We start from the raw sequence: 27,690 nt of genomic DNA, 5'->3' as shown, positions 1-27,690 counted from the left end.
CGGCAGACATACCGAGGCCAAATGTGTTGAACAAAACTGTAAGAAAACAGTTAAGACGCTTTCGAAAAGTATTCAGTATGTTAGGGGAAGAAACAGCCACTTTACTCATGTCTCATAGGTTATAAAGCCAAGACCAGAGCTCTCACTGGCCCCTAATATGAGATGTAGATCTTTGTGATGGTCTTATGATATGTGGAATGGACTCATGTTGAAAACTTTTTCTCTTTGAATGCGTCAATCAAATAAGCACGAGGCCTGGTTCGCTGACGTGAGGTTTTGACGGTTTTATTTTTGTTGAGACGCCAGAGTTACAGAAACGAATAAGTGAAGAGGACAGATGAGTGAACATACTGTTGCGGAGACCGGTGGAGAGGACATTTCCGTGTCGGAGACCGATGACGAGCAGGTTGTCTTCGTTTGAGATGCAAGGTGTCAGCCACAATGGTGAGTATTCTCGCTGCAGTATTGGGATCTAACTAGGATCGTCATAGTGTGAAGTTTAGGAGCCTTGCCACTAATTTAGTGTTGTTTCATAGCCGTAGTCATGATTTATAACTTTTGATTTCAACTCTTTTTGCGTTTCGGGACACAAAGTTATCATCTTGAGTTACCTCAGAGTTGGTTAACTTGTCTGGTGCACGTATTAATTTTGGTGCATGTATTATCTCTCCTTAACGCCATGGGTAACGCAAATATTTCTGCTACACCATTTGAAGTCTATTTAGTCTCAATCTCTGGAAGTAATGCCTCTTTTACATCGTGTTTTCCGGTACCTGGCGGACCCACCACAAATGCTTTGCTTGTAACTGAGACAGTTTAATACTACATGCATTTCTAGCTATTTTGAACGAAGTCGTTCACCATGTTCAGCTTTTTCTATATGTGTAGAACTTTATAAAATAAATATATGCTAATCAAATTCCTCTTGATGTCATTTTGGTAGTTAATTGATCCCATGTCATTTGAATACAGATTAACCAGTGCCATCAGTCATAAATATACGTGAGGGACATTGTTTACTGTGACATTTCTGTAGCGCAAATCTTCTTTTAAATAACAGAGAGCTTCTGACCATCCTATATGCCATAGGATATATTAGTTTATTTTGTATTAATCACTGATGCTCAGGCATCTGATAACCCTTTTATGTTGACTCATTAGTACAATGTAACAGCAACAGCTTATTTATTCCTCCAAACAAAGTAGCAGACTTCCTTCATTTAAATCACCCTGCCAGGATATACAAATGGTTCCCCCATAATAGACGTCTTTCATTTAGCTCACCCTACCAGGATATTATTCAATGTAAGCAGACTTCTTTCGAGTAGCTCATCCTGTCAGGGTACATACTCTCCCATGGTAGTTATTTTTCATTTAGCTCACACTGCCAGGATGTTATCCACATATTCGTTAATAGTAGGTATCTTTCTCTGTAGTCACATTTTGTCTTCAACGCTGTGTAATATTATGTTTTGGACTAACGAAATTCGCATTTTTTAGTTAAAATATATAATTTCACAAAGTACTAAATCATATCAGACTATTTCACGCTAGTGACACAAATTTTCGGGCAGGTCTAGAGTAATGTTGTACGAGGCAGAGGTATCACTGTCTTTCGTTCACATAGACCTCCTGACTGCCTAGTACAAATGAGAATTAACATTTTATCAGTATTTTTGTGTTTTACTGCTCATTAAGAAAAAGCAGCCAAGCAAGATTACGCTTTGATGTCCTGACGATGGCGACTTCGCTAAGGCGGAACATAAGCTCGGATTGGACAAGGAGGGTAAAAGCGGCCATGGCTTGCTCGATGACTCTAACTCATTACTTTGCTTAAATTATTCAGGGAAACCTAAACCTGGATGAGAATCTGAGGCTCTCACCTCGCAAATGCAAGTCCAATCTACATGGTGACCCAGGAGGAATAGTCACTATTCAGGGATATGACAGGAACGAACATTCGAAGTAAATGTTTCTAATAATCACGGGTCCCAAAATTAATACGTGAAGTACTATTAGCATTTCTTCATTTTCACTAACTCTTTAAGTTATGGATTTTAGTGTCAATGTTTTTTGTTGTTTTTGTTCATATCACCTCCTCCCAAAATATGGAAAGCAAAAAGCTTGCGGTAGGAGAGATTTGTTTCACAGTATTGCACATGAACAAGTGGTCATAGTTCTTAAGGCACGCATTTTAAAGCCTATGTTTAGTAGAAGTTTTAGCTTTAAATGATTGTTCCTTAAGACTGTTTCCCCTTGAGACACCCTGTATATTACGAGGCATGCTGAAAAGTAATGTCTCCGAATTTTTTATGAGGAAACGCTTAAAGCTTTTTAAACAAAACAAACGTTATTAACATTCTACATCTTTATGCTTCATTTCTACGTATTTATTTTTTCAACATAGTCTCCCTGGCGGCGAACACATTTCTCCCAATGAGAGACCGACTTGTTGAATACCGTCGGTGTAGAATATATGACTCTGTTGACGGAGCCACAACCTGACATTTGTTTCCACCGCTTCATCACTATCAAAGTGAAGTCCTCGAAGGTGTTCTTTAGGTTTTGGAAACGGATGAAAATCGGATGGGGCCAAGTCGGGACTGAATGGAGGGTGACCGCTGGCAGTGAACCCAAGGCGTCGGACTCTTGCAGATGTCTCAGCACTCGTGTGTGGTCTGGCATTGTAATGCTGAAGGACAGGGCGCTCCAGCTGTGGACGTACTCATCGAATTCGAAATTCGATTACAGCACGCTGCTACTCACGCACTACCAAAGTAACGTTACACGCCATTATGCTACATGCTACAATTCGGAGCCCTCTTAACATCAGAGGGCTGCAAATATGTAAGACATGAAGAATATAGTTGCAGAATCTTTTAATTAAAAAGCTTTAGGAGTTTTCATATAAAAAATTCGGAGACATTATTTTACAGCGTACCCTCATACTAAGCTAACTGAACTTTGTACAGTAACCGGTTGTCTATCTAATGGCTTCCAGGGGTAACAGAAATGTGGTTTTCGATATTTCACGTCATTACTGACCGAATTTAAAATGCTTTAATACTCTGCTCATTAAGAGGAATAATCTAATGATAAAGGCTTAACACAATAAGACGAGTGTTACAGTTATAAATAGCGTTTTTGCCGTGAGGCAGTGTGACTGACGGTGCGCAATACTGGGACTACACGGCCCAGTCACATTAATGTGACGGCCGCATATGTCAATGTCAAAGTGCAATAACCACTCACGGACGACAGGTGACAGCACTAGCAGTGGAGGGTATACAATGCGTGTCGAGAAGACGTAGAAAAGGTTTAGTCGCTGTGGAAATGCGGAAACAGAGCGGTTTACCTGACGTGCAAAGGGGTCTGATCGTCGGCTTTCGGGCCAAGGGTGGAAGCACTTCAGAAACGGCTAAGTTTTTAAACTGTTAGCGTGTCACCGTGGTTAAAGTGTACCGTGAATGGCAAAGTCGGACTAGCTAAAACCGGCGCCGAGGCAACTGTGTTGCACCTTGGGCCATAGATGACAAGAGTGAACGACGGCTAAGGAAATGAGTACGGGCGAATAGACGTGCAACTGATATGTAACTGACCGCCAAGATGAACCAAAGGGCGACCTACAGTGTCTCCTCAACGACCGTCTAGCGAAAGTTGCTGCGTATGGGCCTCCGCAGCAGACGCACGGTTCATTCACACCTGCAGACTGCTGCTCATTGGCAATAATGATTGGATTTTGCACGCCAAGACCACAACTAGACGTCCGCCGAGTGGCGACAGGTGGTCTTTTCAGATGAACCACGTTTTATGCTCCATCGGACAGATGGCTGTTGGAGTGTACGGCGTGAAACGTGTGCAAGTAAACAAGCAGGGAGTATTGTGGTCTGTGGAATGACTTCGTGGCATTCCCTGGGTGATTTCGTCATTCTGTAGGGGACAATGGACCAACAAATGAATCCATCTATCCCTGAGGACTATGTCCACCGGTACATGCAGTTTGTTTCTCTTCGGTATGATGATAACTACCAGCAGGACAATGCCACGTGTCATACAGCTCGCAGTGATTCAAAGAGCACCAAGGTGAGTTTACGGTACTCCTTTGGCCACCAAACTCCCCATATTTAACCCAATCGAGAATGTATGGGACCACCTCGATCAGGCAGTTCGTACCATGGATCATAACAGAAATTTAGCGCAGCTGGCCACATCCCTGTCGGTGCTTTCCAGAACCTAACTGGCTCTCTTTCTGCTCCTATTGCAGCAGTCCACTCTGCAAAATTTGATTATTCAGGCTTTCGACAGGAGGTCTCATTAATGTGCCTGCACAGTAAATGTACTGAGGATTTGATAATGAGGGCGCATAGCGACTTACAACGAACTTTATGCATAGTTCCAAACCATTACAAAATTTTTTCTCTCCGACACTCTCAAAAAATGATAAATGGAAAAAAGTTTATCGCTCTCTACGTTTTCACTGTTCATGCAGTAAAATTTCAGCAGCGGACATAAGTTTTTAATGGTTCAAAAGCATTTGACGGAATCTGAACATGATTCGAAGCAGCAAAATGTACTTACGCTTTATCAGCCCTCCAGTTTTCCACCCTCATTTGGCGTTATCATGCCCGAGTGCCACATTAACAAGAGCATGAATAAAAGAGCAAGGTGCCCTCTAAGACCCCCCAGTTCGGTAACATCCTCTGTGCCACGCAAGCACCTTTCTTGAGCACGTTACAAATGAACTTGTCAGAAACTTCGACCTCAGTTCAGCGTGGCGGCTGCTCTAGCGGCTAGCGGTAGGCAAATCGAACCCAAAGGATGTTGAAGAGGTTGCCTAATCCCCAGACGCTCGAGTGGCTGCCAGGCTGATTTTGTGTCGAAATTTGTGAAGGTACATTTCTAACGTGCTCAACAAAGGTGCGTGGGTGGCACCAAGGGTGTTGCTGAACTGAAGGGGGGGGGGGATTTGCCGTTTAATTCACGCACATGTAGATGTTGCACTCAGTCGTCATCGAACCACAGGAGGATGGAAAACAGGAGGGCTGAAAAAGCATAAGTACGCTTTTCTGCTTCGGATCACGTTCAAATCCCGTCGAATGGTTTTGAACTGTTCCTAGTGATGCCAACCTGTATACGAGAGCAAAACTTACGGGAGTGCTGCACTCCTAAGGGTCGCGGTCAAGTTGCATGCGGATGCGGCCCCACAGCGCCCTTAGAGAAGGGTTGAAGCGGCCAAAGGTGTCAGGAGTGTCGAAGGTTCTCAAGAACATCTTCGTGTGGCTCATCGCACTGTGAACTATAGCTTTCGACCGCGGAATGCGTGGGAATCAACGTCCTATACAAAGGGGTGGTTTCGTTGAGCGTCGTAATGGCAGGAAATTACAGGTTTAGAAAAAGTGATCCTTTGATTCTGTTGCGCAGTATATAAGAGGGCTATTCGGAAAGTAAGGAACGATCGGTCGTGAAATGGCAAATACAGTGAAAATCTGATGAAGCTTTGCACAGATGCGTTGGGCACTGTGTCTAGTATGCCCGTCGATCGCATCATGTCACTCTTTCCAGTTCTGAGCTCAAAGTGAGAACGTAAAGATGGCTAGAAATTAGCGTCTCCCACCAAGTATGAGTGCCTGGCGAAAGATTTCGCCTGAAGCTATGCAACCCACATAACATAACTGTCATGCAGTTCGTTCTACACGACAATTTTCGGCCGCACTCTTCAGGAGCAATGAAGATGCTCCTGCAGCGTTTTCGGTGGGAAGTGTTTGAGCACCCACAATACAGCCCGTAATTGGCTACCTCTGAGGTTCATCCCTGCTTAAATCAACCGCTGGCTATGAAGACAATATTCTGACACAGACAACGAGCTGCAGTCCAGACTAAAAAATTGTCGAAAAGCACTGGCGACTGTTTTGTATAACGGGGGAATTGAAAAGTTGGTACAACGTTACGACAGATGTCTAAGTCTGAGCGGCGACTGTGTAGAGAAGTAGCTGGAAGGTGTAGATAACCGTCGCAAATAAAACAGTTTTGATTTTCACTGTGGTTTCCATTTCGCGACCTATCGTTCCTTATTTTCCGAGTAGTCCTCGTATTAGCTATAGAACATGATTTCAGTATGTAAATGAATAAGATAAACATACACTTTCAGGTTGTTAATAATTACTTTGTTGTACATGTTCTTAAAAAAAGCTTCATTACATCCTTATTGTTGTACTTGTCAATCATAAGAAAATTAATAGCATGATTATCAAAAGATGTATTCCCATATTGATATTCTACGTTAAGCGTATTAACAAACTGTGTAAACCATCTACTCATAGGACCGAAACGTGGTACTGGAGTGACGTCTCCATACATGTTTCCTAATTAGATGACGTCGTTTCAGCCTTAATATCCAACGCACTCGAGATACTCAAGCGAGGGGTCGAATAACTCTCCGACAACGTGCCCATCGTCGCGCATTTACATAAATACAATGTGTTATATAGCAGTTGGCATGAACAATATTTAGACGATTAATTAATACTTCACTCCCAATATAAAACTCTTTCGATACTCTAATTGCAACGCACTGTACAGACATAGTGGATATATGTCACTGAATGCATCTACAAAATTATATGATTCTACGACAAATACTTCAGGAGATAAGACTTCATGAATATTGTGGTGCGTGAGAAACGTGCTTTTACTGATAACGGAGAGCAAATTACCCAAACTATACCCATCCAGTGTTTCGTAATTTGAGCGCTTAACGATTTCCAATAAACTCTTAGCAAAGCTTTTCTAAACTTTTTCTCTCTTTCATGATTAATGTCAAATATTTAAAATATTAACGCATTTGGAAAGAAATCAGACATTTGAAGCTGTTTTGTACACGAGACTTCGACTGTTTAAAGAATCGGGTGTTTACTGGTGCTTTAACTAATACCCCTCTTCCCAACGTGGCGTACTCCATAATTTCCCTGGCTGTTGTCTCTACGGAGATTCATTTAACATACTCCGGTATACAGAAGTATAGCCTCCCTTTCATAGGAGTAGTTATGCCTGTTTCAGTTTTATCAAATGAAGGGGCACCGTGAATAAGATACCAGTTTCGGGAGAACTGGGCTTCGAATCTCTGCCCGTGAACCCATATTTAGCTTTTCCGTAGTTTCCTGAAGTCGCACTTGCGAAATTCTCGGATGGTTTCTTTGAAAATCGGCCGATTTCATCCGCAATCTTTGTTATATCCGAGCTTGTGGTTCCTCGTTGTCAAGTGAGATGTCGAAGGGATGTTAAAACGTTAGCTTTCTTTTTTGTCTGCGTTTCTTTGCATAGTTCCTCATTTGGTCATACACGCCGCTTTATATATAGAGCATGAGTTTGCGGCATTCGAAATGAACCGGTTGCACACATTTTTCTTATTTAGTTTAAGGGTAATGACTAAAATATCATGTTTCATCACTGCAGAAACTGGTTGATTTCATGCCGTTATTTAATGGAGAGGTGCCGTCAGTATCGTTAATTACAGCCACAGCCTCCGTGTAGAACACTCTGTCGTCGTAGGCGGAGATGCTACGAGAGGCAGAAGAAACATAAGAAAGGCTATTGCGCCAGAGGAATGTGCCCATTGGGCAGCCGAGCGAAATAACTGGAATTACGTGAATTCCTCGGGTCATAGAAACCGGAATTCCCCATGGTTACCAAGGGATCCAGAGAACTTAAGGAAGGTCGTTAAATAACTTGCACTTGGCACTCTCTAGTACATTATCGAATATTACGAAGAGAGAAGGAATTGGAGGTAATTTTCCGGGGGTCTGCGACTAACAAACAAATTTAATTTGGGAGTTCTCTCTAAATAGCTTTCATTTCTGCATCATAGGACTTAATTTTGTATGTGTTATATCCACATTGAAGTTTACATATCAAGCTAACACGAAACGTGAGTACGATGTGGGACTTAGTGTGGAAAAAGAATGTCACGAGACCATAAAAATGATTTCTACGAGAAAGATAAGCTAGCTTAAAGAATGTGAACCATCATTAAGTCAAGGAATATTGTTTAGGGCAGAGTGTCTTCTTCTCCAGTAATCCTGATACTCTTGAGAATAATGATGATGCCTTATGGTGTTTACTGTTGAATTGCAATTATTCTCATATCTATAGCTTAAGGCAGTGCTTCTCACCCATTCTGAGATCATTGTCTCATGGCCAGATGTCTCGTAGTACCACCAACAAAGTTTAACACGTAACTAAATTCTAGGAGATGAAACAGTTAAGAGTCCTATTTTTAAAACGAAGCACGTTACTGACGTTCAAGCGATAGAAACGCAAATGTTGGGTACGTGTTTTATAATATCAAGAGATAATTAATCAACGATACGGTTAATACTTCTTATTTCTAACAATCTTTTCATATTAGTTTTGACCTCGGGGAATACATATTAGGCGAGAATTCAGCTTTACAACTGTAAGCTATAGTGTAAGGCGTTCTCCGATAACACTGGGCTACAGAAACCAACTTTCCGTGAAAATGTTGCCAGCTCTGTTTTCATCATCAAAAGTCGTTGTGTCCATTCCTGAGCGTCGTGACCAGGTGACCCAAGCTTCTCCATCCTGGACGATTACCAGCTTCTCTTAGAAGCTGCTGAAGAGTTAGACCAGAGATGATCTTAATTCGATCCACTCACCTTCTCTATGCTCTTCCGCTCGGTCTCTTGCTCTCAACCTTCCCTTCCACGGCTATTTCCTGTAGGATTTCCCCATATTTCTTCACAATATGGCCAAAGAACTGGAGAATTTATTGGTTGACACGAGAAGAAAGGAGTTGCTCAATAATGGACATATTTGTTCCTCTTTCAGTCCATGTTATGCATAGCACCCTACGCCAGCACCAAAGCTCAAATGCATCAATATGCTGCTTGTCTCTGGCCTTATGAGACCATGTTTCGCAACCGTAAAAGAAGACCAAAAACACGAGTGTTCCAACAAGCCGGATCTTTGTGGTGTTCATGTTTGACCTATTCTGCCAGATCTTCATGAGCTGCTTCGCAGACACTCGCTCTAGCGTCATCCGTCCTTATCTCATCTTCACAGCCTACCGTGTCGCAGATGGTTGACTCAACATAGACGAAAGAATGTGCGACTTTCAGTTCTTTAATCCAGCTGTAAGTTGAACCTGTACTCGTCGATCAATTATCATTGGTTTGGATTTGCTGAGACTGAAATCCAATCCATATGATGTACTAATGTCCTTTACTTTTCTTAGTAGATCATTAAGTTTATCTTCGCTGTTGGCTAAAAGCACGGTGTCCTCCGCAAATCGGAGGCTGCTAATAGTTCTATAATCAACAGGGATGTCTTTAGTCCAACCATCGAGGGAACTCCTAATGATATGATCTACATAGATGTCGTACAGTTTGGGGGGTAGAGCACAACCCTCTCTGACACCTTTTGATACACCGAAAAAATCAGGCGTGCTATCACTCGTCTTCACAGCTGCGAGGTGATTACTGTACAGCCTTCTGATCAGTGCTATCAAGTGTGGTGCGACATCGAACTCTGCAAGCACCTGCCACAATTTTACACTTGCAACATAGTCAAAGGCCCTTATAGTCAGGTAAGCAGATTAAGATCGGAACACAGACCTCTCGCAATATCTCGATTATATGTCGTATGTTGAGAACATGCTCAAGAGTTCCTCTTCCTTAAAAAAAAGTGCTTGTTCTGTAGACTTGTGAGACCGAATGTATGGCATCAAACGCTAGTTCAAGATGTAGAGCAAAATTATGCTTGCTTGGTATATGAGAGCAATAGTTCGGTACTTGGAGCAGTTCCTGATTGATCCTTCCTTGTGTAGGGGGTTGAAGAGAGACTTCGGCCAGTCTTCTGGCTACTCCCCTGTTTCCCTATTCTTGTATACACTGAGTGCAGCACATTAGCATCCTAATGTCCCATTTCTTTGTTCATCTCACCGTATATACTGTCTAGACCAGGGGATTTATAGTTCTTCAAATGTTGGATTGCATTCTTTGTTTCTCTGCGTAAGACTGTCTGCTCTGATGTAAATTGTTCAGCTGCACGGTACTGTACTGTTATTGTTCCCAATATACAACTTTTCACAGTACTGGTTCCATCTCGCAACAACGTCTTCCTTGTGTCTTGTAGGGTTGCCATTCTCATTGTCTACCGTCCATGTGTGAGGATTGGCCCGAACGGCCAGCTGCGCGGCTAACGCGCTGCTTCCCAAGCGGGAAGGCGAGCTGGTCCCCGGTACGAATCCGCCCGGCGGGTTAGTGTCGAGGTCCGGTGTGACGGCCAACCTGTGGATGGTTTTTAAGGCGGTTTTCCATCTGCCTCCGTGAATGCGGGCTGGTTCCCCTTATTCCACCTCAGCTACACTATGTCGGCGATTGCTGCGCAAACACTTCCTCCACGGACACGTACACCATTGGGGCTACACTCGTCTGGTGTGAGACGTTCCCGGGGGTGTACACTGGCGTCGAACGGCACGATAACCCTGGGTTCGGAGTGGGGCGGCGGTGAGGTGGGTGGACTGCTGTGGCCTGTTGTGGGGTTGTGAACCACTGAGGGCTACGGCGGGACGAAGCCTCTCCGTCGTTTCTAGGTCCCCGGTTTAATAAATACATACATACATACATGAGGATTAAACTCACCAATGATGCTGTTGATTTTTTTGAAGAGATCACATACTTGATTGTGATGATGATAATCTATCTCATCACAGATACCGTTAATGAAGTGTGATCTTGTGGTATCGTAAATTGAAACTATCCTCGCCAGCATCTCACAGCTGGGAACAGAAACGCACTTTTCCGATAGACGCCGATAGAGGTCGCGCGGGAACCCGGAGGATCCAGTGATGTACATCCATTGAGTCACGCCTACAGCAGCTCCGACTGCGGGCGTTCACTGCCGCCGCCATATAGTATGGAGGGAGGCAGGTACACGGCCAAGTATCAGTTGCAGTTTTCGACACTCTTCAGTCTGTCAACCTCCTATAGTTCACTCGTGCGTTAGTAGCGGGAGTTTCTTAATGCACGACGAACTGTTCTTTTGTAAAGTTTCTCCTCAATGCATGGAGAAAGCCACAAATTAAGTAAAACTTCTGTTTACTGCATTTACGTCGAAGATCGAAGTCTTCCAAAGCTAACTGTTCATTACCGATTATGTGCTATTTTATATGTTATTAATATTATACACCCTTTATGGATCACGTGAAGCTTCTATAGTTCTTCCGGTGGTTTTTCATGAGACCTTCATTTTCTCGCTCATGGCTTTCTATCTTTCATCCGTCCACTTTTTACCGGTCTATGGCTGGACTTCCCACTTGTCTATTTTGCTTCTGTAGATGTTACGGTCTGCAATGTCCTGGATGGTGAGCTGAGCATCAGTAAGGTCTCTTCATACTTGTTCGGCCCATGTCATACCTTTAAGGTTTTCAGTGGATGCGAGTATCTGGCGTGTCACTCTATACTCAGGGAGTCTGTGTATGTATCCATAGAATTTAAGGCGTCTTTTTCTAATGCCAGCAGTAATATTTGAAATTTTCTTTGTAGTTTTGATGGTTTGCGGTCTATATCCACCTTCAGTTTTTTGTGGCTAAGGGTTTTCCTAATCATCTTTCGTTCATCTCTTCGTAGATTTTTTAGTAGCATCTTGTTACGGATTGATAAGGTTTCTGCTGCGTATAGCCCCTAGGGTTTCATGACACTGCTGTAGTGCCTGATTTTTTCATGCATGGACATGCACTTTTTGTTGTAAAGTTGTTTGTTCGACCGTAGGCTCTATTTGGTTTCTGTGCTTGAGTTTCTTGAGATTTTTTTCCTAGTCCAATGGGTTCCAAAATATCCCCCAGGTATTTAAAATGTGAAACTCTGTTTATCCATTTTTATATTTTTTATCCATTTTATTTATCCATTTGTCCGCAGCTCGTGGTCGTGTTGTAGCGTTCTCGCTTCCCACGCCCGGGTTCCCGGGTACGATTCCCGGTGGGGTCAGGGATTTTCTCTGCCTCGTGATGACTGGGTGTTGTGTGATGTCCTTAGGTTAGTTAGGTTTAAGTAGTTCTAAGTTCTAGGGGACTGATGACCATAGATGTTAAGTCCCATAGTGCTCAGAGCCATTTGAACCATTTATCCATTTTTTATAAATTTTATATAGAGGGCTGGAACTTTTATCGTGGCAACCATTTATTTACAGCTCTTACAAAATAGATAGATGTTTCAAAGTTTTACTGACCTTCAAAGTAGTCACCAGCATTTTGTATAACCCGATGCTAGCGATGTGGAAGTCGTAGGATACTCTTAGCAGTGCCAGTTGTGTTGACAGTTCGAGCGGCGCGGTCTATTGCCCGAAGAATTTGTAGCAGTTCTGAAGCGCATGCCGTGAAGTGTTTCCTTCAGTTTAGAAATCGAGTTGAACTCACGAGGGCTTAAGTCAGGGGAGTGCAGTAGGTGGTATAGCACTTAGCAGGCCCATCAGTCAAACAAATCAGTAACAGCTTGTACTGTACGTGCTTGAGCATTACCCTGCAAAATGATGGTCAGGTCGTGCAGAATGTATCATCACTTCTGTCTCTAAGCTGGTCGTAGGTTGTGTTCCAAAAATGAACAGCATAGAGACAGAAGTGATGACACTTTCTATAGGACCTGGTCGACTGATTCGTAGTGTTTCTCGTCTGTCTGGGGCTCTTAACAGGTGGAGTTAATAAAAAGTAATAGGGAGTAGAAAGGATTCAAAGGAGAGCAGCGCGTTTCGTCACGTGTTCGTTTGCTAAGACCGGGAGCTGAGATACTTGTCCAAAGGAGGCATTGAACGTCAGAATTTAACGTTTCGCCGACGACGAAAGCATTAGATACGGGGCGCAATTTCGGACTGGAGGACAGAGAAGGAAATCAGCCGTGGCCTTACTCCAATGGGACCATCCGCCATATTCCTTCAGAGATATAGGGAAACCGTGGAATACATAAATCTGTGTGACTGGGTGGGAATATGAACTGCTCTCTTTGTCACGGCGTAAAGTCAAGCACCGGCACGTCAGTCGGAAACGACAGTAAAGAGAAGGCTGTGAGAGGAAGTCAGCCAATCACATGCTGACCGGATCTCCTTCCAGGACGACAACGTGACAACAGCGGCCCTATGTGAAGAGGACATAAGCGCCACGACCGACTGGTGACGGCGCAGTTAAATAGCAGCTTCGAGACGAGTGACTTCTATAGCAGCGTCAACGATAGATACTTCGCTTGTACTCCCTATGTCGCACAGACCTAGGATTGTCTGTACTGAAGAAGACTGCATATTTCGTAGGTCGCCCTTTGCTCATGTCACATCTGTGTAATTGCAAAAGTTAAGTATTGTAAGTTTCTTTTTGTAATAAAACTCATTAGTACATTAAGTTTGAATGTTTGTCTAGCGAACCGTGTACGCAGGCTTCGTAGACACCACATATTTGACGACGAGGCTGGACGTAACAGTCTTCCCGAAAGAGAATCCAGTGTTCTAATCACTGAGTACTCCGCATGGTAGAGAAATTACAGGTCATGTGAAGATTTAATAACAGTCCTTCCTCCTGCAAGTAGAACAGAAAAGTGGGATATGGTGGCGGCCCATAAATGCCTGCAATATTACACTGAATCCAGTTTTCCGATGATTCTTCCCCGCGTGAAGTCATTGAAATGTTGTCTCCGGACCATGTAGCAATGAAAACCACTGACACAGTACATCTTATCTGCTCATTGATTGACACTCGCCGTCTTTTCCTCGTCTTTAAGTTGCCTCGAGATGCGAGGACAGCCCCATTTGGCGCTACAGTCACTGCGACTTAACGTCGTGCGACGTACTGCTTCCTGTGCAAGACTGAGACCTCTGGCAACATCCTCCTGCAGGTTCATTCCTTTCCACCGAGTTGTTAATATGTTAAGTTACTTTATCAATCTCGTTCTTAAGTTTTGGGAAGCAATGTACATACTCATTCGTTTTCCATTATATGTTCGTGTTCACAAAACTCCAATGAATTTACTTCGGATGTTTACTCAGAATTATAGAGTATTCTCTGCCTTTGTTGAGTTTTCGTCTTTGGAAAGAACATCAGCACCAGGTGGCATTAAAAGCCTGTCGGAATGAGCCACTGCATATCACCTTACTCTTGAGACAACTCTTACACAGGAAGAGTCCGTTACATCTGCTAACTGAGCTGTCGAGACATTCATGTCTCCAAGACACGTACTTTAGTTTTAATCTATGACGAGCAATACTGTTGATGAATTCTGGCTAGGCAAAATTCGAAATATGGAAAAGATACGAAATCGAGTTGCACTTCATTAGTTCAACACGCTGATGTGCTAGTTCCGAAATACTGCGCCGAGTTTTCGGTGCGTGACGTCAAACGTGTTTCCGCTTTAATGGAAGCTGCTCCCCTCTGGAACAGCACTTCTATTTCCGCGCCACGTTCGTCCATCTCCGGTCTGCTTGTAAGCTGTCCAGAGCAAGAACATATCTACGGTGCCTGGGGCACGAGCTCCGCTAATCGGCAACGAATTTGTCTGTCTGACAGTGCTACACCTGTGTAGTAATGTCTCCGCCTATGTTGTGTATATGGTTTCTAAACTGTGGTGTGAAGTTCACTCCGCACTAATTATGTAAAGAATGTGTGAGTATTTTACCTAAAGAGTTTATTAGTTGTGTGGACTTACCGAGTTACATAGTATTTTTCGTGTTTCTCCTTGTTAGTGTGGTAAATGGATGAATGCCCTAAAATTTTGGGCTAGCCTTAGGAAACAACAACATTCAAAGTTTTGTTTTATAATTCACTTACTATAAACAGTATCTAGTTGCTATTGATTTTGCAGCCATTATCATGGAGATACGTATGTGATTTTTCTCAGTTCTTTCATTAAAAATTCATGCCAACTCGTCATACGGAGCATAATAACGTATATCCTAGTGCCTTTTGTGAAACGAGACAGACAGAGGACTTTACAGCTTACATGAGTCTTCGCTTCCTTTGGCAAGTTATAAGAATAGCATATGATCTACACGGGGACACTTGTTTCGCCTCTCTCTCTCTCTCTCTCTCTCTCTCTCTCTCTCTCTCTCTCTCGAACAACTGATATGCTCGGAACACTGTATGCCTTGCGAATATGATATCTGTTGAGTCTGCATTTGGTGCGAAAATCAACGTAAAATACTGAACGCGCAGCGCGCGTCAGGCAGATGATATTGCACCATGCTACTGCACATCGCTCCAGCACCGCCTTTTTACGTGAACAACTTTGTAGACGCTTTACCACTGTCCTTGTTTGGTAAAACAGTATCGGTAGGTGACGAAGACGCTGACTTTTTAAATCGTACGCTATCAATACTTTGCGGCAATGAACACGAGCTTTACAAAGTGCCACAATTATTTGTGTTTTCGGGCACAATATTCATGACAATCGTGTTCACCGTATGCGCTGTGCCTTGGCAAACGTTAACGTCATCGACGAACTCAGTCGTAACTTAGACAAAGGAGGACAATGGGACAGCAACGAGTATGGGCCGACGAGCAAAGTCACTGTAAGGAAACTAGCTTGTACAAGCAGGTGCTGCAGTCTGTCTATACACTCGAAGCTAGAAACTTTCCTCTCCAATCCCAATGGAACTGGCTCTCAGTAGCCAGTTGGCTGCTCATCGTGCATGAAACATGAAAACTTTAAATGACACTGATTGTATACGGTAACTGAGTGATGAATATGTGGTTATACAGAGAGGCCTGTTGCTGCCGCGGTGTTGAGTGATACGCTGGCGGTTGACGGTTCTGGTGAAGGCGACGTTAGTGGCCGTACGGAGTCAGAAGCAGGCATTGATACTGCTGAGAACTGATGCTGCCGTTGATGAAGAACCACTCTTCGGCTGCTATTTGTGGAAAATTATGGGATGGAGGATGTGAGTTCTGCAAATATTTAGGATCTGGTATCGCGGATGGGGAACGATTCCCACTCCAGTTGAGTTTGAAAAACTGAAGGGAAATAAGCAAACAAGGCTACCTGTCAGAAACAGTACAGGTAAAGAGTGATAAGTGCTCTTTCAGGAACGATTAGTTTCTTGGACGGGAAGCCTTTTGAAATTACCTTCAGATAGGGCGAAGCGCATGTGCATATTAAGAGAAGTAGAGAAAGCAAGGAACGAATATTAGGGTTTAACGTCTCGTCCACGAGGGGATCATTTAAAGATGAAACACAAAGTCGCATAGGACAGAGAGGGAAAGTAATGGGCCGTGTCCTCTTGGGAAAAACCAGCCTCGGATTCGCCTTAAAGAAGCTTAGGGAAACCACGGAATACCCAAATGTTAAGAGGGATTTGAACCATAGTCCTCCCTATTAACAGTCGAGACCGTTAGTCATTGGACCACCTTGCACGGTGCGACGGAAAGCAGGAGGGCTGTGTTGATACTCATGTATTCAGCCCTGAGCTGCTGACGACAGAATAGAAGCAACGTAGCGTCTCCTAGGTGTACAAGGTGAAGGACTTCCGAATATGTTTCAACTGTTTTGATAAATTGGGAGCTTTATTAACTGCCTATCTGAGTTCTCGGCGGTGCCCGGGTATGTCTTTATTCCACTCTCCCATTTGTCCATCTCATCCTTACTGTGCACTTTGTACATCTCCCCCTCACCTCTCTCTCGGTCTATCTCCTCCACCCCCCATCTGTATCTCCTCCTGCCCCTCTCCTCTGTCAATCTGCTCTTTCCCCGCTCTCTGTCCATCCCCTCCTCGCCATCTGTATCTCCTCCTCTCCTCTCCCTCTGTCCATCTCCTCCCTTTCTCTTTCTCGTTCCACTTCATCCTCCCTCTCTATCTGCCCATCTCCTCCGTCCCGCCACCTGTTTCCATCTCCTCCTCCCTCTTTTTCTCTCCACGTTGTCAAACCCATCCAAATAGGATGTTGGTGCTTCCTACTGTCACAGCATTTCTTTACAGATAGTAATATGTGCACCAAGTTTGGTTGAAATCGATCCAAGGGCTTAGGAGCAGCTTTTGATCCGTAGCTTTGCTTACATACGCACATGTCACATGCATTTCACAAACATTTAACGTATTTAACACACATTTTTACACATATTTCATTTGTATATCTAGTGAATTTCACCCTACAGTTTCGTTTTCACGAAGCTCAATATTCATGATGTCATATCTTTTGAAATATGTGTCGTACAATGATCTAATTTTCCAGGTACATCCAGTAGTATATCTGAATACTGTCTGCAAAATGCGTTTGAAATAGTCAGTAGTAAGGAAGTAACAAATTAAGAAGTCGTGACTGATGCGACAATTTTAATACACGAAAATGTGGCGGGCGATAAAGTTTCTTTCCTTTCATCGTTTTGTGATGTCAGCGATAAAAAGTCTCGTAAGACTTTCAAATTATGTGTAAAACTGATTTCAAGTCACTGAGTGCTCTAATTTTCAAATGTTTGACGAATATAGTCCAGCTATTGAGCGTCGTGTGCTATGCTTCTTTTTCACCCCTATACCCACCCCTTTGAAACATAGGCAGTTCTTACACCCACAGTGGTTCTTTCCAGGCAATAAGTCAAATATGTACGAAGTCAGGTGGTGGCTAACCCTGTGGTTTAGGAGGACGTACATACTTACTTCCACTTTTATAATATATATGAATATGGAATATGAGGCGTGACAAAACTGCCTACAGTTGTGAATAAATATATCACCACCAAAACAATGAGAAAATATGTTTTTTCCTTGCTGCTCGTAGTTACAGCGTGTTAGCACAAAATTACTGTTAATTCTCACTGTTTAGATGAATGAAAAAAACTTCAGTCCGTGCCCACAATGGAAAAAAGGGCAATTATATTGCTTGATAGCGATAGCGAACAGTACAGCTTGACATCAGTAGCCGTTGATGCCAAGTTCCAAACTTTACATTGTCTTGATGCCTCCGGATGTTTCTAGAAATGCACCATGTGATCAAAAGTATACGGACATCCCCATAAAGCATACGTTTTTCATATTAGGTGCAGTGTGCTGCCACCTACTGCCAGCTACTCCATATCACCGACCTCAGTTATTAGACATCGTGAGAGAGCAGAATGGGGCTCTCGGCAGAACTCCCGGACTTTGAACATGATCAGATGGTTGGAATTCACTAGTGTCACACGTCTGAACTCGAGATTTCCACACTAATAACCATCCCTACCTCCACTGTTTCCGATGTGATAGTGAAGTGGAAGCGTACAGGCCGACCTTATTTGTTGACTGACAGAGACCTCCGACAGTTGAAGAGGGTCGTAATGTGTAATAGGCACACATCTATCCAGACCATCACACAGGAATTCCAAACTGCATCAGGATCCACTGCAAGTACTCTGACAGGTGGGAGGTGAGGAAACTTGGATTTCATGGTCGAGCGGTTACTCATAAGCCACACATCACGCCGGTAAATGCCAAACGATGCCTTGCTTGGTGTAAGGAGCGTATACACTGGACGACTGAACAGTGGAAAAACGTTGTGTGGAGTGATGAATCACGGTACTCAATGTGGCTATCCGTGTGGGTATGGAGAATGCCCGGTGCATGTCATCTGCCAGCATGTGTAGGCCCACAGTAAAATTCGGAGTCGGTGGTGTTATGGTGAGGACTTGTTTTTTATGGAGGGGGCTTGCACCCATTGCTGTTTCGCGTGGCACTATCACAGCACACGCCTACGTTGATGTTTCAAGCACCTCCTTGCTTGCCACTGTTGAAGAGCAATTAGGGGATGGCGATTGCATCTTTCAACACGATCGAGCACCTCTTCATACTACAACACGGCCTGTGGCGGAGTGGTTCCACGACAATAACATACCTGTAATGGACTGGCCTGCACAGAGTCCTGACCTGAATGCTACAGAACACGCTTGAGGTGTTTTGGAACACCGACTTCATGCCAGGCCTCACTGACCGAAATCGATACCTCTTCTCAGTGCAGCACTCCGTGAAGAATGGGCTGCCATTCCCCAAGAGACCTTACAGATCCTGATTGAACGTATGCCTGAGACAGTCAAAGCTGTCATCAAATCTAAGGGTGGGCCACACCATACTGAATTCCAGCATTACCGATGGAGGGCGCCACGAACTTTTGTCATTTTCAGCCAGGTGTCCGGATACTTTTGATCATATTAGTGTATGCTTCTGTAGATGAGTCTAGGCTGTCGCCTTCAGTAACATTATAGTTGGTTGGTTGATTCGGGGGAGAGGAGCAAACAGCGAGGTCATCGGTCCCATCAGATTAGTGAAGGATGAGGAAGGAATTCGTCCGTGCCCTTTCACAGGAACCATCCCGGTATTTATCTGGAGCGATTTAGGCAAATCACGGGAAACCTAAATCAGCAGTTGCTTTGAAATGGTGTCCTGTTCCGTGACACAGTGCGTATACTGACCGTTTATAATATCAGTTGCCGCTGTTTATTGACTGGACCGTCAGCTGTGAAACTGGTTTGATGTACACTGATTGAAAAAAAAAAAAAAAAGATGAAGCAGCCATGGACGGCTGTCATTGTAACTTCTTACACGCACTCACTGTCGGCGGATATGTGAATGATTATAGCTGCAATGCTCTGTGAAAGGTAGAACGGCCATCAGAGTGCACTGTTGTTGCTTCTATTTAGTGTTGTTACCAGGCCTGGTAGGATATATATGGGATGTGAGATGTTGAGTGATAACTGTGAAGGACTAGGAGAGGCCACAAACTCTAGTGAGACAGCGTTATCTGAGAGAGAACTCATTGAGAGTCTCCATTTGGCCCGCATATCTAATCGTGAAATACCCAGACTTGTGGAACATTCGGATGTGCAGTGACCCGATGCTTGACTGCGTGGGAACGTAAGAGCAGGCATACTCATCGGCAAGGTTCCGATCAACCACGTCTGACCACTACAAGGAAGGATAGCCGTATTGTGTACCAAATACATTGTGATCCCATCCGAGAACGACTAATGGTCTCCCTATTAAATTCTGTGTCACCCCACACCATTGGTTGTAGATTAAAAGCAGCTTAACTAGATAACTACCGTACCCCGTGTAGGCTGCCGCTAACACCACAACACCAACGGCTGCGTTTGGAGTGGTGTTGTGACCGGGGTGCACGGACTGCTCAGTGGTGTCGCATTGTGTTCAGCAACATCACGGTTCTGGAATATCCCGGATGACCACACTTGGCGTTTAAAGTGGAAAAATGGGGCAGGTCCCGTTTATCCGTCATTTTGGAGAGACACAGCTGTGTTACTCTTAGTCTCATCGTATGGGCAGCCATCTGTTATGACTTTAGGTCATGGCTGGTAGTGACGAAGGGAACTCTGGTGACAGAAAGGTCACGGGCATCCTGTGTCCTCATGTGGTACCTCTTGTGCGACACTATCGTGGTGCAATTTCTCAACGGGAAAATGCACTCCTCACATGGCTTGTGTCTCCGCGAACTGTCTGCGTAATGCTGAGAGCCTCCTGCGGCCAGCAAGATGGAGCTATGGACGGCCCATATCTATCCCGATGGAATATGTGTGACGAGCTCGGATGTTAACTCCGATCCAGTGCCAATATTCAGGATATCAAGCATGAGTTACAACAGTTGTGGACCAATTTGCCTCAGGAGAGAATACAATGGCTTTATGACACCCGTCCCATTCGGGTCTATAAGTGAGCTTGTACTGCAAAGTTCTTTGTAAATTTGACTCGGTTTTGTAATCACTGCAGTAACATCATATACATTCTCATCCCGTGGAGTTTCGTTTTATTTCCTTCTCCCCTCCTGTGTGCTTCACTTTTTTGGCAGGCAGTGTATTTTACTATTATCCATTTTGTGGTCCCGAAGTCGTGGTTGTTTAGCCAGTCATGATGTTTATTTAGGACGCAGTCCACAATGAAGCAACATTAATACACAGCTCCGCGTCGAACAGCCACACTCCCATCATATGGATAATAGTGTTTGAATCAGCAAACAGACGTGTTTGCACCTAGCAATTAGTAGTCATAAAATAATGCCGCTTGCACAAACAGTACTCGTAAAATCGCCAACTCATGTCCCCTTTCTCCTTTTCATCACCTTGCCATCACTTGACCAGTTTGACTCTTCTTCCACGCTATCTCCGAGCTTGTCCGCTGATTTCTGGCAACAGTATTATCCCTGTAATCGATACGACACTGTCTAAGAATGGAAAAAAAATGTTACTCCATTCCATATTATAAAAGCACCCTCCAAATCTACGAAAGCAATTTGTTTCACGCCGTTTATTTATTAACTATAGAATCCCCCTAATTCTCCTAAAACAAATTGGTCCTTTCCTAAGCTAATTTCGAATTTCCCTTCTGTTCTTGGATAATGTACCCAAGGGGATGTTTTTGGTGCATCTATCAGCAGACTGATTGTGCAATTAATATAGCATCTCAAATGCGAAACGTTACATACTCTGTCTTATCGTACCATTAAACTAAAACTCCGTCCGAACAGGTGATGAATGCCTAACGGTGCCGACTGCCGAGTCATCCTCAGCCCGTAAGCGTCATAGGATGCGAATGATGAGGGGACACGGCTCTCGCAGCTGTCGTCAGTTTACGAGACCGGAACCACCACTTGTAAATCAAATGTGTTCCCAACCTGCCTCACAAGGCTTGAGTGCACCCCACTTGCCAACAGCGCTCGGAAGACCCAGACGGTCACCCATCAAAGTGCTAGACAAGCCCAATAGCGCTTATCATGGGTGATCTGACTGGAACCCGTGTTACCACTGCGGCAAGGCTGTTGGCGTCGTACCATCAAGCTGCCCGTTTATAAAATACTCAACCAATCAACCAACAGGGACACTAATCCTCACCTGAAAGCTTTTGTGATCGAAAACTGGCTAGTTCTAGCGATCACTGCATAGTAAATTAGCATATTCATCTTCGATGAAATTGGATAGTACTGTAGGCTGAGGAGAGTCAGAGGTCGTCACGGACTCCTAAAGAAAAGGTTTCCTTCTGTCGCTGGTACTAGTATGTACCTCTGGAATACAGCAATTGGAAGGAAGAGAGTTCAGATAGACTTTTAGGTTTTCCGTTGTTTTCCTAAATCGCTTAAATCAAGTGCTGGTTGGTTCATCTACAGATCTACATGAGGGTTTCTCCGTTCTTCTTCCAAATGTATGATTTGACTAGTAGCGACAAAATTACTGGAAACAGAAACTACCAAAGGAATACCTTGGACTAAACAGCCGGAGTGACCTAAAGTTTAATAACCATCATCATCATCATCATCATTTAAGACTGATTATGCCTTTCAGCGTTCAGTCTGGAGCATAGCCCCCCTTATACAGTTCCTCCATGATCCCCTATTCAGTGCTAACATTGGTGTCTCTTCTGATGTTAAGCCTATTACTTCAAAATTCTTCTTAACCGAATCCAGGTACCTTCTCCTCGGTCTGCCCCGACTCCTCCTACCCTCTACCGCTGAATCCATGAGTCTCTTGGGTAATCTTGCTTCTCCCATGCGTGTAACATGACCCCACCATCTAAGCCTGTTCGCCCTGACTGCTACATCTATAGAGTTCATTCCCAGTTTTTCTTTGATTTACTCATTGTGGGCACCCTCCTGCCATTGTTCCCAAGTTTAATGACCAAACATAACAAATAGTAAGGGAATAAAATGATAAGCTGAGACAGCTTTGGGGACCACAGCTACAGATAATGATGGCGAATATTGGGTGTATCTAACGTTACTGGAACTTTTCAGCTGAAGATGGCAACTCAGTGTGTCCAGAGGATATGCACGTGCAGCTTTTCCCTATCTTTCTGACTTGAGAAAGGTTGAAACATTGGGATAAGGGACATGGGAGCGCCATAAAAAAGTATTTCAAAGACTGTCGATTCTAGTGCAATGCAAATGGACTCAAGATAACAACAAGAGTAGGCACAGATCCTTCCAAAAGGATTACATCAGGAGAAGATAGTAGAATTCATCGCCTGGAGCTGACAAATAGAAGGATGACAACAGTTGAAATCCGGTCAGAGGTCACTGGCAGACAGTTACCACGAACTGTCTGCAACAAATCACCGGAAGCTGAGTTGAGATTTTGAGTCTTCATGCGGCGTTTATTGCTGACACCATTCCGCACACAGCAGAAATGTGCGCGGTGTAGAGTTAGTCAAGTGAAACGTTGAGTCGCATTCTGTGTCCAAAATTAAAGAAACAAACCGAAATTTTGCAACGTTGAGTCTATTTTCCCACAAACCACTATAATCAAGCTATAGTACAGTAGGAAAAATGTAAAGAATACAGAACGCAAACAACTGCAACATGCATAACGGTAGACAAAGGTGTTCTTCGGTTTTTCCAACTTAACGGATTTACACACACATTCCGACAACTGGTTAATGCGTTCAGTAAGAGAGGTGACCACCTCTGGCAGCAATAAAGGTCTGACAAACGACGGGGCGTGCTGTGAATGATGCCAGCAATCTTATTTTGAGGCAATAACGCCCATTCTTCCTGCAGCGCTGCTCGCAAGTCTTGGAGATCCCTAGTGCATCCCAGACATGCTCTATGGGATTCAAATCGGGAGAGCGAACAGGCCACTCCATGCGTGCAATTTCTTCTGTTTCCAAGAAAACATCAACCACGCGTGGTCTATGAGGTCGAGCATTATCGCCCATCAATACGAAGTCAGGGCTCACAGCACCTCGCAGAAATCGCACACGAGGTCTCAAGATCTCGTCACGGTATCTGACAGCATTTAAACCTTGCCGATTAAACCGTACAATTTCACGAAAAGGTGTTCAAGTGGTCAACATAATCCCTGCCTACACCATTAGGTATCATCCTCGATATCAGTCTCTTTCCATTATGGTTGGGTCCCGAAATCGTGTTCCATGTTTCCTCCAGATGCGAATCCGTCGAGAATCACGGTCCAGACCAAAGCGGAACTCATCTGCGAAAAGAACACTGGCCCACTGTTCGACCGTTCAGGTGTCATGTTGACGGATTCACTCTAGACGTTCCCTTCTGTGAAGATGCGTCAGAGGTACGCATACAGCAGATCACCAACAATAAAGGCCACCCTGCCGAGAGCTACTGAACATGATCTGCCGCGCTACAACACGTCTTGTGGATGCTGCAAAGTCAGACGCCAGTCGTCGTGCAGTACTAAGGCTCAACATCGTACTCTTGCAGCCAAATAACGGTTCTCTATTTCTGATGTTGCAAGTGGTCGGCCCCGCCCTGGTCTTCGGGATACAGTTTCGGTCTCTATAAACTGTCGCCGCATCCGAGAAACAATAGAACGGTTCACATTAAGCCATCAGGATACATCACTTTGCGACTGGCCTGCTCCCGTTCGTCCCATGGCCGTCCACCGCAGAGTGCCTGGTAGGTACCTTCCCTGTGTCATACTGCACCGTCTGTGACTGTGTACACAGCGATTGTGGATGTGAGACTACCCGGCAGACACTATGCCATTTGATAGGTGCCTTGGCTTGGTTGTCCTTTGACCAGTATGCCTTCTTCCGTGCAGGACACGATCTTACGGACATCTGTTGACAGTTTGTATGATTATATCGTGAATTAGACACAGTACGATGAAATAGTGGTTTACTGCTTCAATTTTGACACCAGTGTATATGGCATTAATGCGATTCGTTATAGTATATTACTTCAACATTCAGAGTATTTATGAAGAATTCGTGATAACAGTTATTGAGTACATTCGAAGATGTACCACGTGTATCATAACAGATCAAGCAGGCACCTTACGGAAGTGTAGTGGAGACGTTCGAGAAACTGAAACGGAAATTTGTGATATAAAAAGTGTCTTTTTTCTCGTAAAATCCAATGGGATACAGTTAGTGCCTCCTGGGTGGACGACTGTTCAACAGTTCTACTACCTCCACCGAAGTACTGTTCCATGCAAGTCAGATATGAGATCAAATCTAATCAGTTTTCCCTCACTTCCTGCAGGAACGAAATAAAACAGATGGACACTCTAGTTACTATTAAGTATCTTCTTCCATGGGCTGTATAGAGTTTTGCGGTATATATATTCTTTCAGAGGAATTTTTATGCGGTTTGTAGAATGCAAGAGCGTAAATTTACAGGGGAAATATCTTTCACGTTTATATTTTGTCATAATCTTTTGTAATATGTTGTAGAACCTTCCTTTTGAGGTACATACGAATTTCCCATCTGCGATAATCACACCGAACCTACGTTAAACTTTAGAAGAGGGAAATGAGATACAGAAACGAGAATCTCTTGTGAATTGTACGCTTATACAGCCCGTTAAATTGGTTATTCAGATTTAAATCCTCCAGTGAATAGAAGCGGTGGCCCGAATTACGCTTTATCGTTTAATCGTTACTGTCCTTATTCATATTTTAACAGAGGGTAATGCAAAAGCCGAGTTCCCTAAAACAACAGCGGCCACAAATCCGCTTTCATTTACCGACACACAGCTGAGGTACAATGATAGATGCTGTAAGCTATTGTCCACGAACAAGCAGTCACTCGAATTTTCCATAGATATACCAAACCGTTCTATACAAACGCAGCGGGGATTTCGTGTCCTGTACCAAACTGGTTCATCATGGACTGCCGTCAAGTCAAAAAGACGAGTCTTCTACGAATGTCAGACTGAGTCCTACCGGAAAGGAAGGAAATGCATTTTGTTGCTATAAGTATCATAAGTAATAAACGAATTCTACGAAAAGAATAATTGCTATTCACGGTATAGCGGAGATGCTGAGTCGCAGATAGGCACACCAACAGGACTGTCAAACAAGTAAGTTTTCGGCCAGAAAATCCTTCATCAGAATTAGAGAACATATGCACACACACGCATACAAACGCAACTCAAACACACATGACCACAGTCTGTACCTGTCGAGGCCAGACTACAGCAAGAGTGTGTGTGAATTACGTCTATATATATATATATATATATATATATATATATATATATATATATATATATATATATATATGTGTGTGTGTGTGTGTGTGTGTGTGTGTGTGTGGTGTATGTGTTGTCTAATTCCGATGAAGGCCTTTTTTGGCCGAAAGCTTGCTTATTTGACAGTCATCTCGTTGTGCCTATCTCTGTGACCCACCATCTCCGCTATGTGGTGAGTACTAACAATTTTTTTCATAATAATGTCATTATTCTATTCTGGATTTTCGATTCTTTGACAAGTAACAAGTAATTATTCGCGAAACTTGCAACACCATTACCGAAAGACATGAATGGTACGAAGCAGGCGAGGGTACGAAATTAAGATGAATACAATTAGAGCGAGTGCGTATACAGGATTCGAAAAGTGTCCTCTGGACGGTAATGATAGACGTATACAATGTGTTTCAGTGTTTCAGGAGGAATAGTCAATATCTTAGAAGGCGAGAATGTAAGCCGCACAAATATTCACAGACGATATTAAGCAAGGGCAGACGAGAATTTCAAACTTAATTTCATGAATTACACCTCCGACTGCGATGTACTTTGGAAGTCTCTTCTAATAACATTTGTAGCTCTTTTGAGATCATCTTTACGTTATTTTATGAGGGCAGTGCTGTTCATAATTCTACGGATTAATTCGTCTCTCTCTTTTTTCTTTTCGTTTCGCCTTCCAACCATCCACACAGCCAAGAATCTAAAGGGGTGAGGGCCGTCGTCCTTAGTGGCCAAAAAACGTGGCTCTTTCTGTCAATCCATCTTCCGAGAACGTTAGGTCTAGATGGTGTGCCCCGTCATTATAGCCAAATAAACCTGTTCCAATAATGCTGGAAGCTCATCTTCAAGAAAGTCTAGTTGACGGGGATCTTTAATGTTATTTGGCATGCTTAAACGGTACAGAAGAAGTGACTAACAAATCACAATCTCAATCACAATTAAAAAATGCGGTTATGTAAACTCAAGTATAGCTTCAGAACATTAACCTTTAAACGAAGATGACCAATACTAGAAATTAAAAAATACCTCTGTAACCAGGTCTATCTATATAAGCAATAAAAATAGGACACATTTGAAACGAACTGAAACTTGACAAGTTTAGGGGATATGACCAGAAGTCATATACGATGGCTTCCATACCATGTCGCCCGGAGTAACAGCGATGTGCTGCACGAAATTACTTGATGACTGGAACCTCTCACCATGTCGCATCGATACGCCGACGATCATCCGGGGCAGTGCAGAACCGTGATTCAATGCTGAACATAATGCGGCAGCATTCATCAGCAGGCCATGTTTCCCGTTCACGGTATCACGACAAACGCAGTGCTTAGAGTTATAGTGTTAAGGGGAGGTACCGGTGAAATTTCAGGCCGGTCGCAACAAAATTGCAGGAGCTGAAAATTTATTTCAGAAGATACTTTGGGCTGCTGAATTCAGTGGGTAAATAAAATTTGCTACAAAAATTGTTTTCATCACTTTTCAGTTTTTGAGGTTTGGAAAAACCATTATCTTTTTTCCAAATCCATGCGTGGAGCTGTTGGTTGTCACGGAATGTATTCCCAAAAATGTTCTGAGCCAAAAATTTTTGAAACTGACGGAGGAGTAGCTGTGCTTCGTTTGGGTCATTTTGATTTTTTCAGAGAAATTGAACTACAGTTACCCTTTTAACACTATACGAAAAGTAAATCGATCGTAAAAATTCTGTATTTATAACACATGACAAGAATTTAGCGTAAAA

At 43.5% G+C, this 27,690-nt stretch overlaps 1 pseudogene; it reads right to left on the bottom strand.

The window, feature by feature from the left end:
* Positions 1–21,661: 21,661 nt before the first annotated feature.
* Positions 21,662–21,780, bottom strand: LOC126185949 (5S ribosomal RNA; annotated as a pseudogene).
* Between the last annotated feature and the right edge of the window lie 5,910 nt (positions 21,781–27,690).

Source organism: Schistocerca cancellata, chromosome 4 (genome assembly GCF_023864275.1).
Source record: "Schistocerca cancellata isolate TAMUIC-IGC-003103 chromosome 4, iqSchCanc2.1, whole genome shotgun sequence".
Lineage (NCBI taxonomy): Eukaryota > Metazoa > Arthropoda > Insecta > Orthoptera > Acrididae > Schistocerca > Schistocerca cancellata.
Note: the sequence above shows the minus strand (reverse complement) of the source record. Positions and strands in the feature narration are given on the sequence as shown.